The sequence below is a fragment of the Durio zibethinus genome, chromosome 17 (assembly GCF_047325235.1).
Source record: "Durio zibethinus cultivar Kanyao isolate XHJ-2024 chromosome 17, ASM4732523v1, whole genome shotgun sequence".
In the NCBI taxonomy this organism is placed as follows: Eukaryota; Viridiplantae; Streptophyta; class Magnoliopsida; order Malvales; family Malvaceae; genus Durio; species Durio zibethinus.
In genome coordinates, this window is record NC_143178.1 from 6947050 (window position 1) to 6959886 (window position 12837).

Here is a 12837-nt window from a genome sequence, read left to right on the forward strand (position 1 = left end):
ATGACAGAAGATGCAAATCTCACCAACTCAGAAACCTACTGATTTAATTTAATAGTAAAAGCTGGCACAACTTATACCCTTTGAACCATTTCCAATTAATACTGTTAGTAAGTAGAATTTGACCCCAATTAATACTATTAGTAAGTAGAATTTGACCCCAATTAGCTTAATATTAATTATATTTACACCCCGCTCTTTGTAGCCTGCATTTTATTTTGTTTCTTTCGCTTTATAGACTATAAATTGCGGCACCATAAACTTAAACAAAAATAATTATAAAAAGAACAAAAAGAAATAAAAAAATGAGGGTCTAGATTTCACACATGAGCAGCACCGACTCGGATTCACTTGACCGGCCGTAACCGTGAATTGCGCCTGCTCGTGTGGAGGCAATAGGAATGCCACCATGGCACTTTCGAATTTCTACACGTGTCACACAGTATCTATTGCCACGTCATAATCACATCCGTTAGAATTTCCAGAAAAAGAGGATTAACAAAAGTTTTTCATTTCTCATTTCTCCGTCAAAATTTTAAGTACACGCCTAATTATTTTTAACAAAAAGAAAAATATAAAAAGAAAAACAAACCTCCACTCAACTCTCCGTTTATTTTTTAACGGAGGAATTAAACAAATAAATAATATTAGTGAATAACCCCAAATCTTTTTATTTTCGCCGCCGATCCAAAATCTGCAGGGAAATCGGCAAGCAAGCGGCGACGACATTCGTTCGAGAAAAGAGGACTAAACTTTCTCTCTCATAGTGCCTCAAGAGGGTCTGAGAAGAACAAATCGCCGATGTCTTCAAAGTAATCTTCCACTTGTAAAATAGATGATGACGATTTTTGAGACGTGTCGAGTAACATGTCACTAAAATCCCCACTGAACAGGCTACTGTCTGGCAAAATCGTCGCAGTCTCATCAAAGAGCGACAATCCAGGAACTGGGATGTTGAAAGACTCGTCGAGAAAAGGGAAATCAAGTGACAAATAATCTCCCGAATCATCGGGCAAGTTTGTTTCACTTTCCCCTTGGCATTCGCTTGAAACCAGCTGCTCCTGAACCGGCGGCCGCTTACTATCTTCTTCTCGGAGTTCTTGAACCGGTTTTTCTTGTTCGACTGCTGTTTCTTCACTTGATTGAGTTCGAAAGTTAAGAACTGAAATTGGAGAAGAAAGATTGTGAGATGACTCGTCCGCTGATTCGTACCCAGAAACCGAATCCACGTTAATTTTTTCGGACTTTTCATTATTTTGCTTCGCAGGAGGAGTAACGAAGTTGGTCAAAGCGTCAGGTCCTCGAAGCTTGATTGCTGCATTATCATAAACCATGGCTGCTTCTTCAGCAGTATCATAAGTACCCAACCACAGCCGTACACGTCGAGCAGGATCTCTAATCTCCGCCGCCCATTTTCCCCACGGTCTTTGCCGTACTCCCCTGAACTTCCTACCATTTCCGTTGTTTGAAGAAAGCTTGAGTGGTCTAAGACAGGCTGTTGTGACGTCGGCGGCTGCGGTCGTCCTCTTGCGGTTGCTGTTGTAAATGTTGTTGGCGGTGGTGGCTTTGCAAGCGGCTTCGATGTTGATCTCGTTGACGTAGCGCTTCACTCTCTGGCGACCAAAGAAGTGAGCTTCCTCATCGCTTGAAGAGTCCGTTGCGTCAGGGTCCGTAATGGATACCCGTACGATTCTGGGAACGTCGGGGGTATTGTTGTTGTGAGTACGGTCATAACCGGAAGATGGTTTTTTGGGCTTCAAGGACGTCATTCTGAATTTTTTTGTGACGATTTTGTGTTCGGTGTATTTGATCGGACATAGGATACTTTGGTCCATCTTTAGCTTTGCTGATTTTTTTTTTCTCTTTTTGGGGTTGTGTTGTTTTGGTGGTCTCAGATTCCGTCCATTGGCATCGATAGAAAGAAGGAAGAGAACAAGGGTCGAGCGACGTACAAGAATAAAGTGGGAAAAAGGTAGGGAACCTTGAAAGAGAAGCTTAAACCGTGGAAAGAGATAACAAAGACATGGCTGAATCAGAAATCTGCCAAAAGGTATCAAAGGTTTCAAAAACACTATTAAAGATTGGAATAAGGGAAGAAGAGAGAGATAGAGAGAGAGAGAGCCTTCAACAAAGGAAGACCCGGCAGAGGCTGAAAAAAGAAAAAATCTCACTACTCTAAAGATTTGTTAGAAAGCAACAGATATAAAAGGAGAGACTGAACCCAGAAGAAAAGGAGAGTGAATAACTGCGGCCTCCAGTAATTTTCTTTTGGGAAACAAATTACCAGGAAGTTTCTATACTAGTCACCGTTCCTGATAAAAAATCTGGCAAAAAAAGCCTCAAATCTGCTTCACATTTGATGAGAGACGAAAGCAAATCTGACTTCAAACACTAAAGGATAAGAAAGAAAGGGATGGTGGTACTGGTATTCAAAACAAACTGTACGGAGTGCAAAAATATTTCAACGATAGTAGGCGTAAAGTAGTAAGATGTATGAGAAGTGGAGTTTTGGTTGCGGTGGAGTCCCAGAATTTGCTGTTTTATAGGATCCCAGCAGCCGAAATTGGAAAATCCTCATTATAGTATACTAATATTAACCTATAATTAGTAATTTTTTTTTAAATTACTAATTTTATTAAAGGAAAAAATTTTTTTTTAGGTGTATGTAATATGTCTAATTTTATAGTCATCGACGATTAGCATGGACTATGTACTTGTTATCACAGGCAGTGGATGGTCTCCAATAAAAGATTCCGGTGAGGTAGAATTCGCTGCAACTGGATGATGGCATCCGATTGGGACACATAGAGATGTGGGTTCCACAGGTAAACTTCGGCCCAATGAGAGAGCTCCATAGACTGCTGACTCGGTCTCGAATTACATAATGCCAATAACGTAGGGCTCAAGATGCCCGGCTCAGTCGGTCAAATTGTTTGATTAGACAAAACACCCCATCCACCTTCTACCACTTAAAGTCTCGTCCCTCTGTTAATCGCGCTTTGTTCCTCTAATCTGGCACCTTAATCACTAATTAATTTTTAGATAATTAAGTCAATGACTTGAGGGTACTCTGGTAATCTGAAGTGTAGAACACTTGAGTTCTTGCTGGCTTGTTCGGAATTTCCTACTCACCGCTGCTAGTGTTTTTCTTTAATCATGTAAATTTTTGGGTGTTATTTTTTGTTTAACAGCTAGAACTAACGTGGCGAGCAACCTAGAATTCGCCGCCAGTTATAAAATCAGTTCTGTACGTCTGTGCGTTTTTTTTTTTTTCAGTGCTCGTTGTTTCAACTATCAAGACATGCGTTTCCCACGCATCTTTTAGGTCGGTGTAGCACACGTTCTAAAAGTTCAAATCACACTCGCCCTTATTTCCATCAAATTGTAACAAAATTGCTTTTTACAAATTTTTATTGCCTTTTTACGTAGAGACAAGGTTTTCGTCTGTTATTCATTTCGAGAACGTTAGAGGTGATTATTATATTTGAAACCCCTCGACATTAAAAGATAAAAAGACTAAAGATGTAATAAATTAAATTCGAATTCATATATTATTGAGTTTGAATTTGATTTAAATTTAAGATTTAAAATTTAGTTTAAATTTGATTGAATTTTATTTTATTTTAGTTTGAATTTAATTCAATATAAAAATTAAACTACTTGAATTTAATCGATTAGACTCAATTAATATGTAAAAATAAATTTAATTTTTATATTTAATGAAAGTTTGATTATTTGTATTTAAATTCAAATTCGATTTTAAAATATTTTATTAATTAAAATAATAAAAATTTATTTACATAAAAAAATTTGATTACATTTGTGAGCTATTCGAATCAAGTATACAAAAATTCGAACTCGATTAGATTGATGAGTCGAGTTATTCGAGTTCGAGCTCGATTCGATAATAATTGAACTGAATTTAAATTTTATTCGAATCAAACTTGAATAATTTATAAATATAAATGTATCATTTATACCCTTAAAATTATGATGAAAAATATGAAAGCAAAACCTCTCAACATGAAAATAGATTATGATTGGAAAAGATTTTTATAAAAAATATTTTTTAAAAAAATTCTTGCATTTATGGTGACTAAAAAAATTCAATATTTTTGATGATTTATAATATGGAGGGAATTTTTTTTTTTAAATGGTGTTTTCACATTTTTATTTTTCCAAAGTATTTTTTATTGTAAACAATGGAAATTTTTTTTCTAATTTTGCCCCAATTTTATTTTTTAAACTATGTTTTTTATTTTTCAATCAAATATTTTTTACATGTTGAGAAATCTTCTGTTTTTTATAAAAAAAAAAACAATTTTGTTTTCTTAAACAAAACACAATTTTCTTTAAAACATGAAAAGATAAACCTATTATTTTCTTTGAAATAACAGTTAAAAGAAAATAGGTCTCTTTTTTTTTTCTAATTTTTTTTTTCTCCCTCGCCTACTTTTTGCTTACAACGTTAGACTTTCCTAAACAAAGTAGTTGAAAATTCAAAAAAGAACATTGGCTGAAAAATAGCATTATTAGTATAATTTCATAATCATAAATAATGGCCCAATAATGCAATATACTTTTTTTTTTAAGAAGATAACATTGATTAATTATCAAGTAGCAGCAATATTACAAAGAAAACTTGGAAGTGATCCCAGCCAGATAGGTTGGTTTCCAATATCGCCCTCAATTTTAGCTGTGCTAAATAATTAGCCATTCTTTAGTGCGATTAAACTGACAAGATACATTACATGAAGCCAAATCAAGCTACCACCATCCATCCCATCATGTATGATATATATTACGCCTTTGTGATTTCAGAAAAGGGCAAATATGAGTCACACTCCACTATGACCATGACCTTGGGTCATCCTAACTCCAAACAACAACGCTTGCATTTCAGCATGAAGGGGACTCGATCATCACATGATCAAACCTTAGTCACAGCACACAAAATAACAGAGCCATCCATATCCATATCCACCATACCCAAGCCTGCTCTCCCGTTCTTAGTATAATCCCTCCACATTTCACACCTAAATTTGTACTCAATGAAGAGACGGAACAGAGATTCACTTAGATTGCTACAAAAACAACAGTTATTATTCATCTGAATACCTCTCCCTCAGCAGACCATACTAATTGCCAGATAGGAATGCAAAATTCATATGGACATTCTTCCCATCCCAAAATCTTCCTTGCTTCAAAATATGCAGACTTCATTGCAAATTGTCCCAGCAATGATCGTCATTCCGAATGAGCTTGTCAGGCACGCACCGACGACCCAAAGGAATATGAATAATGATCTGATCAGCATCTTCTGGAGAAAAATTTCAGAAACTATCTCAACATTCCACGCTTATCTTTGATGATCAATCAGACTTGCTACTTTCCAAGGATGAACTGATATAAAAGCAGGTTATGAAGGTCGGTTTATAGGAGGTTTATTTAGCCGCCTACTATGCCAAATATCAATCTGATTACCATCACTCACCGTCCACCTTGAATCAGCAATCATGACTTCTCTGCCTGATATCAAGCTTTGCAAGACAAAATATGGAAGAATCATCTGGACCAGCCTCCAAAATCCTTAATTATATATAAATATGTTCCTACGATTCCACCAATTTGTCACCATTGATTTTACAATTAATTCAACGTAAAAGCTCCAATGATTTAGGAAGTAATACCATGAGTTACATTACCAAATGCTAAAACAAGTAAGTTACCATATTTTTGTTGGGAATAATGACTCAAATCCCATAAGAGAACTATTTGGATTTGTTAGATATTGCTTGATGAACAAAAAGATTTGTAAAAACAAATTCTAAGAGAAAGATGATTCTTAACAGGTAAGTTTGATTTGCAGAAGAAGAATTCTAAGAGGAAAATGATTCTTAATAGGCAATGTTTGTATGGTTATAAATAGGTGAATACTTTATAGGATTAGGTATCAGAAAAAGATATAAGAGAGTTGTAAGGTATTAGGGGATAGACACCTCATAAGACTACTAAAGATTTACGTCTTATAGATATGTATGTTTGAATATTTGTAAGTGAACTAGAAGAGACTGAGAGGGTCCATATAGGTATGGTACATGTAAGTGGACTAGAGGAGACTGAGAGGGTCTACGTAGATATGATGTATGGGTGCATATGTGTATGTATTTGGTTGTGTTAAAAGGGTGCATATGGTTATGTATTTGTTTGGGTTGAGAATATTATATAGTACTAGAGGAGATTGAGAAGGTTTATGAGTATTGATTGTTGAGTGATTGATATGTTTTGATGTATGTTTATATTTTTTTACAACTCGTGAATCTTATTTCTCATCCGTGGACGTAGGTCAATTGGACCAAATCACGTTAAATTAACGTCTATTGTGTAATTGATCAATTATTTGATTTTTCTTCTGTTGGTGTGATTAGATTGAGGCTTTTTAGCCTAACAAGTGGTATCAGAGTTATGGTGATCCCAAACAAGTGGTATCAGAGCTGAAGGTTCAAGACATGAAAAAAGCTAAAAGTTCGAGTCATGAGAAGAGGTAAACTTAGAGGAGATTGATTCAAGAGAAGAGTTGAAGTTCATGTTTTGAGGATTGAGGATCAATTTGTATAAAGTGTGAAGACACACAAGAGAAGATGATTGTGAGACTTTCATTGTAGGTGGAGTCAAGCATTTTTAGCATGAATACAGATGATTTGATGAAATTTGAGTCAAGATGAAGATTATTGAGAATGACTCAAATCTCATAAGAGAATTGTTATATATTATTTGATGAATAAGAAGACTTGAAAATAAGAATTCTAAAAGAAAGAAGATTCTTAATAGGTAAGTTTGACTTGTAGAAGAATTATAAGAAGAGAGAGATTTTTAATAGGTAAGTTTGTATAATATTATATATAAGTGAAGTTTCTATAGTGTTAGGTATAAAAAAAGATGTAAAAAAGTTATATGATTTTATGGGATAGGCACCCCATAAGACTACTGAAGATTTATGTCTTATAGGTATATATGTTTGAATGTTTGTAAGTGAACTAAATGAGACTAAAAGGGTCCATATAGGTATGATGTATAGATCCATATAGGTATGATGTATAGGTGCATATAGGTATGTGTTTAGTTGTATTAAAAAAGTGCACATAGATATGTATTTGTTTAGATTGAGAATACTCTATAGGATTAGAGAAGATTGAGATGATCTATGAGTATTGATTATTGAATGATTGATATGTTTTGATGTATGTTAATAATTCTCTATAATTAGTGAATCTTGTTTCTCATCCGTAGACGTAGGTCATGTAGACACTCTTCGAATCTCGATTTAGTTCGAATTGGGCTTTGAATTTGAGTTTTGGGTTTGCTTTGGACTTTAGACCCATAATATTTGTAATTGTCTGACTTACTTCAAGAGATAGATAGTTATGTTTGAATTTGAATCAGAATTGGAATATAAACTGGTTGAGTTTAAAATTGAAATTAAAAGAGATAAAGGAAAATTTCATTCAATCGGATAACGTTTTAATCTTGAATTTCATGGAGGCTGGATGCCTATTTAAACAATAGCAATTAGACTACAAAGGGGGGCAACTACAAAAAAAAAAAAAATCAAGTGATTCCTGGATGAACATCAATAAGTTCTTGGGAAACCTATTGCTGGTTGAATATTCTTTACGTAGTTATCTAGCCCTAGTCTACCATCAATCCATAATCAGACCCCAAAGCCACACATAAAAAAACCAAAAGAAACACAAAGAAAAATCGAGCAAAGCTTCATCACCATTTTTAACACACTGTCATATCCACGTTGACATCTCCACCATCATCGAACTATGTTGCCATTGCTAGCCAACTAGAAAACATCCCCATTGCATCATCAAATACCATTACCTATGAAACAGCAACCCCTGGCCTGAACTTTTAACCATTAAGGACTCCTGTGGGATACCCTTAAACAACACCACCCACCAAAAAGCCTTTTTTGTTTGATTCTATTTAGTCCTAATTCTATCAGCAAAAGTCACACAACCACCAAACACCTAGCAAAAAAAAATCCAGAATACCTAGCAATTACTCAGAAGACTCCAGGAAATAAAAAATAGAAAGTAGAGCAAAAATATCTCACCATCTGCAAATCTACCACTTTGAAACCAAGGCGGTGCGCGGCATACCCAACCATAGCCTAAATTCAATTCCAACAAACAATCAGAAGCGACCATCATTCTGACAATAACCTAATAGCCTAAAAGAGAATCCCGTTCCATTGTCTTGTAAAAAAAAAAAAAAACATGTCTGCAAACAGAGAACAAGGATACTCCAATCATCAACCCACGAATTGACAGTGGAGGTGCCAACCCTCACCAATAGCCAATCTTGTCATTACCCTCATCATCAACCCTTCATCGAATAGCCATCTCCTATAAAAATGGGGAGCAAGAAAAAAACAAAGGCAAGGTTAGAAACTAGAGGAAGTCAGAAATGAAAGTGGAGAATAGTTTTTTTGGGGTTCAATTTAAATCATTTTCAAAGGGGCCCAAGTCCTCAAAATCAGTGGAAAAGAAAGTTAAGAACAAAGGCAGCCTACCTAGAGGTGACTACCATCAAAACAATAAAAGATAAAGAGAAGACCACAACTTTGAGCTCGGATCTACGCAAATCCAATTTGAAGAAACCAAGCAGATTACGTGATAGAGGAGACTGAAACAAACCTCAAGATAAAAACTAGGTTAGAACGATCATTGGTGATGAGGCCGATGGTGATTAGCGACGGTAGCGACAATGGCATCTTGTCAGGATTTGAAAATGTATGGAGTTTTCTAGAGAAAGATAGAGCAGAAATTATAAAGAGAAAGAAAGAATCTATGAAATGAAAAAAAAAAGCTTAAAAGAAATATTTTATCGTGTTAACAAAACGGTGCCATTTTAGCTAAAGAGACTGGGTTCTTTTTTACCTGCTTCATGGATCCGCACGTCAGCCATTGGTTGACCCGACCCAATTCTTTATCCCAGGTTAGCTCTGTGCCATTTGAGCTACAAACTGAGCTGTTTCCTGTATCTTAAGCCAAGCCGTGGTGAGCCTCCTAAGTCGAACCATAAGTTGTTTTAGTATTTTTTTTTTTTTTATATGTGTTATTTTGCTAATTATTTATCAATCAATTTTTTTGAATGAATAAAATAGGATAAATAAATAAAAATATAAAAAATAAAAAATAAAAATAGAGAAAAAAAAAAGATTCAAATTGAAAATTTGAAAAGGTAATTTGAGTATAAAGACATCTGAGCTGAAAACCAGAATAACAACTTAATATATGGAAGATCAATGTCATCTGAAGGTCCTCTAAAACTTGGGCAAAGTATGAGAGCTCAAAATAATTTTGAAAGTCAATGGAATGAGTTTTTGAAAAAGAATCTTGGATAAATGTTAAAATTGTCTGAATATTCATTGTTTGGACATTGTTATACCATTCATACACTTACCTTCATGACATGCTTTGAAATTTGTTCCTTGATCCATTTATTTTTATACCAAACTTATTCTTGTATTGATTCCCTTTTCTCTCAATTCACCTTACCCTTATTCATTTTTGCATCCCTAGAATAAATCAAGAAAATATATGATTGCATTGTGCTTATCATGATTTGAAATGATAATCAATGAATGACAATATTCATAAAAGATTCATGTATTCCTTTGAAAAGAAATCCAAGATGACAAGGGAAAAAAATGAAAAAAAATGATAGAAGGCTAAGAAGTTGATTTGGAAAGGCAAATGTGGTACCCAAGTGGTGAATATGGTGATAGATCAACCAATATAATATGTGAGTTATGACCAAATGCTGGAATAACATGGATCAGTTAACGAAAGTGGTGAAGTGATTATGAAAATGTTACTGTTAAAAAGTTAAAAAGGAAATGTGAGATAGTGGAGTTTGGAGAACTTTATTAACACAATCAATTAGAATGTCATAGTGTTTGATTAGTGACATTTGCATTCCATTGCATCATGGTTTAATCATGCATTTGCATCATGTAGTGAACATGTGAATTATGATTTAAAGTATGGCATCTGCATTGTTGTGAGAATTTGAGTTGTTCCATCTGCATCATTGAAAAATCATTCGCATCATTATCATACAAAATTTTGACTTTGGTAGGGGAATTTTGAAACTTTGAAACTTCAAAAAAAATTTTCATGATGAGATTTTTTATGAGAAAAACATCCCAATTTTTTATTTTTAAAGTTGTGAAACATTTTCAATGATGAAGAGGATTTGTAACACCTCTAAGAATAATCTCTAATAATTAGAATCTTTGAGTTAAAAAAAAAATTGATGTGAATACCCAGAGTTTTTGAATCAAAATCCTGAAAATTTTGGATGAAATCATAAAATTTTTTAATGAGAACCTTTGAAATTCTAGTTGTGAATCTCTAGAAGTTTTTTTAAAATGCGAATCTGAAAATTTTGTGAATATCCAATTCTTACAAATTTTAAAGCCTTGCGAATCTTCAATTCATGCAAATCTGAAAATTTTGTAAATCTCTAATTCTTGTGAATCTAAAAATCTTATGAATCTCCAATTCTTGTGAATTTGAAATTCTTACGAATTTTTGAATCCTGCAAATCTTTGAATTGTAAACCTTTGAATTTCGAATTTGTATTTTTTTTTAACTCAATTGTGAATCTTTGAGTTTTAACTTGCATTGTGAATTTTCGATTATGAAATTTTTGAATGCTTTAAATCATGAACCTTTGAAGTTTTGAAATTTCATAATTGCTGTAAAGTTGCACTTCGGTTCCATCCAGGTCATTTTGTGTTTCGGCTCAATCTAAGTTATTCTCTTCAGACTTTAGTTCAATCCAAGTCCTTTTGTTCTTCGGCTTAGTCCAAGTTAGTTTCTTCAGACTTCAGTTTAATCCAAGTCATTTTGTTCTTCGGCTCAATCAAAGTTATTTTCTTTAGACTTCAGTTCAATCCAGGTCATTTTATTCTTTGGCTCAATCCAAGTTATTCTTTTCAGATTTCAGTTCAATTTAGATAATTTTATTTTAGATTTCAGCTTATGCCAGATCTTTTTTTGACTCAGTCCAAGTTATTCTCTTCAAACTTTGGTTAATCCAGGTCATTTTGTTTTTTGGCTTAGTCCAAGTTATTCTTTTTAGATTGGGTTTAATGCAAGTTATTTTGTTCTTTGGCTTAGTCCAAATTATTCTTTTCAGACTTTCGTTCAATCTATGTCATTTTGTTTTGGATTTCGATTTATGCCAGATCTTTCCTCCGTTTAGTCCAAGTTATTCTTTTTAGACTTCGGTGTAATCCAGGTCATTTTTTTTTGGATTTCAACCTATGCCAAATCATTCTTCAGCTTAGTCCAAGTTATTCATTTCAGATTTCGATTCAATCTAGGTTATTTTATTTTGGATTTCGACCTATGTCAAATCTATCTCCGGATCATTTCATTTTCAGACTTGATTTCATCTACACCAAAGTATTTTTTTTCATGAAAAAATATTATGATGGGTGTCTACGTCTTTACGTAATTTTTGTTTCATAAAAATTACGCAAAGAAAGGTAACTGTAGACACCTTATTTCATCTTGGGTTATCTTCGAATCTCGATTTAGGTTGAATTGGGCTTGGATTTGAGTTCTAGGCTTGCTTTGGACTTTGGACCCAAAATATTTGTAATTGTCTGGCTTACTTCAAGAGATAGATAGTTATGTTTAAATTTGTATCTGAATTGAAGGATAAACTGGTTGAGTTTAAAATTGAAATTAAAAGAGATAAAGGAAATTTTCATTCAATCAGATAATGTTTTAATCTTGAATTTCATGGAGGTTGGATGCATATTTAAACAATAGTAATTACACTACAAAAGGGGGCAATTACAAAGGAAAAAAAATCAAGCAATTCTTGGGTGAACATCAGTAAATTCCTGGGAAACCTATTGTTAGCTGAATATTCCTTACATAGTTATCCAGCCCCAATCTACCATCAATCCATAATCAGACCCCAAAGCCACATATAGAAAACCAAAAGAAACATAAAGGAAAATCGAACAAAGCTTCATCACCATTCTTAACACACTGTCATATCCATGTTGACATTTCCACCATCACCGAACCATGTTGCCATTGCCAGCGAGCGAGAAAACATCCCCATTGCATCATCAACTAGCATTACCCATAAAGCAGCAACCCCTAGTCGAAACTTTTAACCACTAAGGACTCTTGTGAGATACCCTTAAACAACACCACCCGTCAAAAAGCCTCTTTTGTCTGATTCCATTAAGTCCTAATTCTATTAGCAAAAGTCACATAGCCACCAAACATCTAGCTAAAAAAAAAAATCCAGAATACCCAGGAATTACTCAGAAGACTCCAAGAAACAAAAAATAGAAAACAGAGCAAAAGCATCTCACCATCTGTAAATCCATCACGTTGGAACCAAGGCGATGCGCGGCATACCTAACCATAGCCCAAATTCAATTCCAATAAACAATCAAAAGCGACCATCATTCTAACTGTAACCTAGTAGCCCAAAATGGAATCCTGCTCCATTGTTCTACAAAAAAAAAACACATATGCAAACATAGAACAAGGATATGCCAGTCATTAACCCACAAGCTGACAGTAGAGGTGGCAACCCTCACTGACAGCCAATCTTGTCATTACCTTTATCATCAAGCCCTCGCTGAACAGCCATCCTTTGTAAAAAAGAAAGAATATGTGAAATGAAAAAGAAAACGTAAAAGAAAGCTTTTATCGTGTTAACAAAATGGTGCCATTTTAGCTAAAGAGATTGGGTTCTTTTTAACTTGTTCCACGGATCCGCGCATCA

The 12837-nt window shown here is 34.2% G+C and overlaps 1 pseudogene; it reads right to left on the reverse strand.

The window, feature by feature from the left end:
* Positions 1-492: 492 nt before the first annotated feature.
* Positions 493-2318, reverse strand: LOC111287840 (ethylene-responsive transcription factor CRF4 pseudogene; annotated as a pseudogene).
* Positions 2319-12837: the final 10519 nt, after the last annotated feature.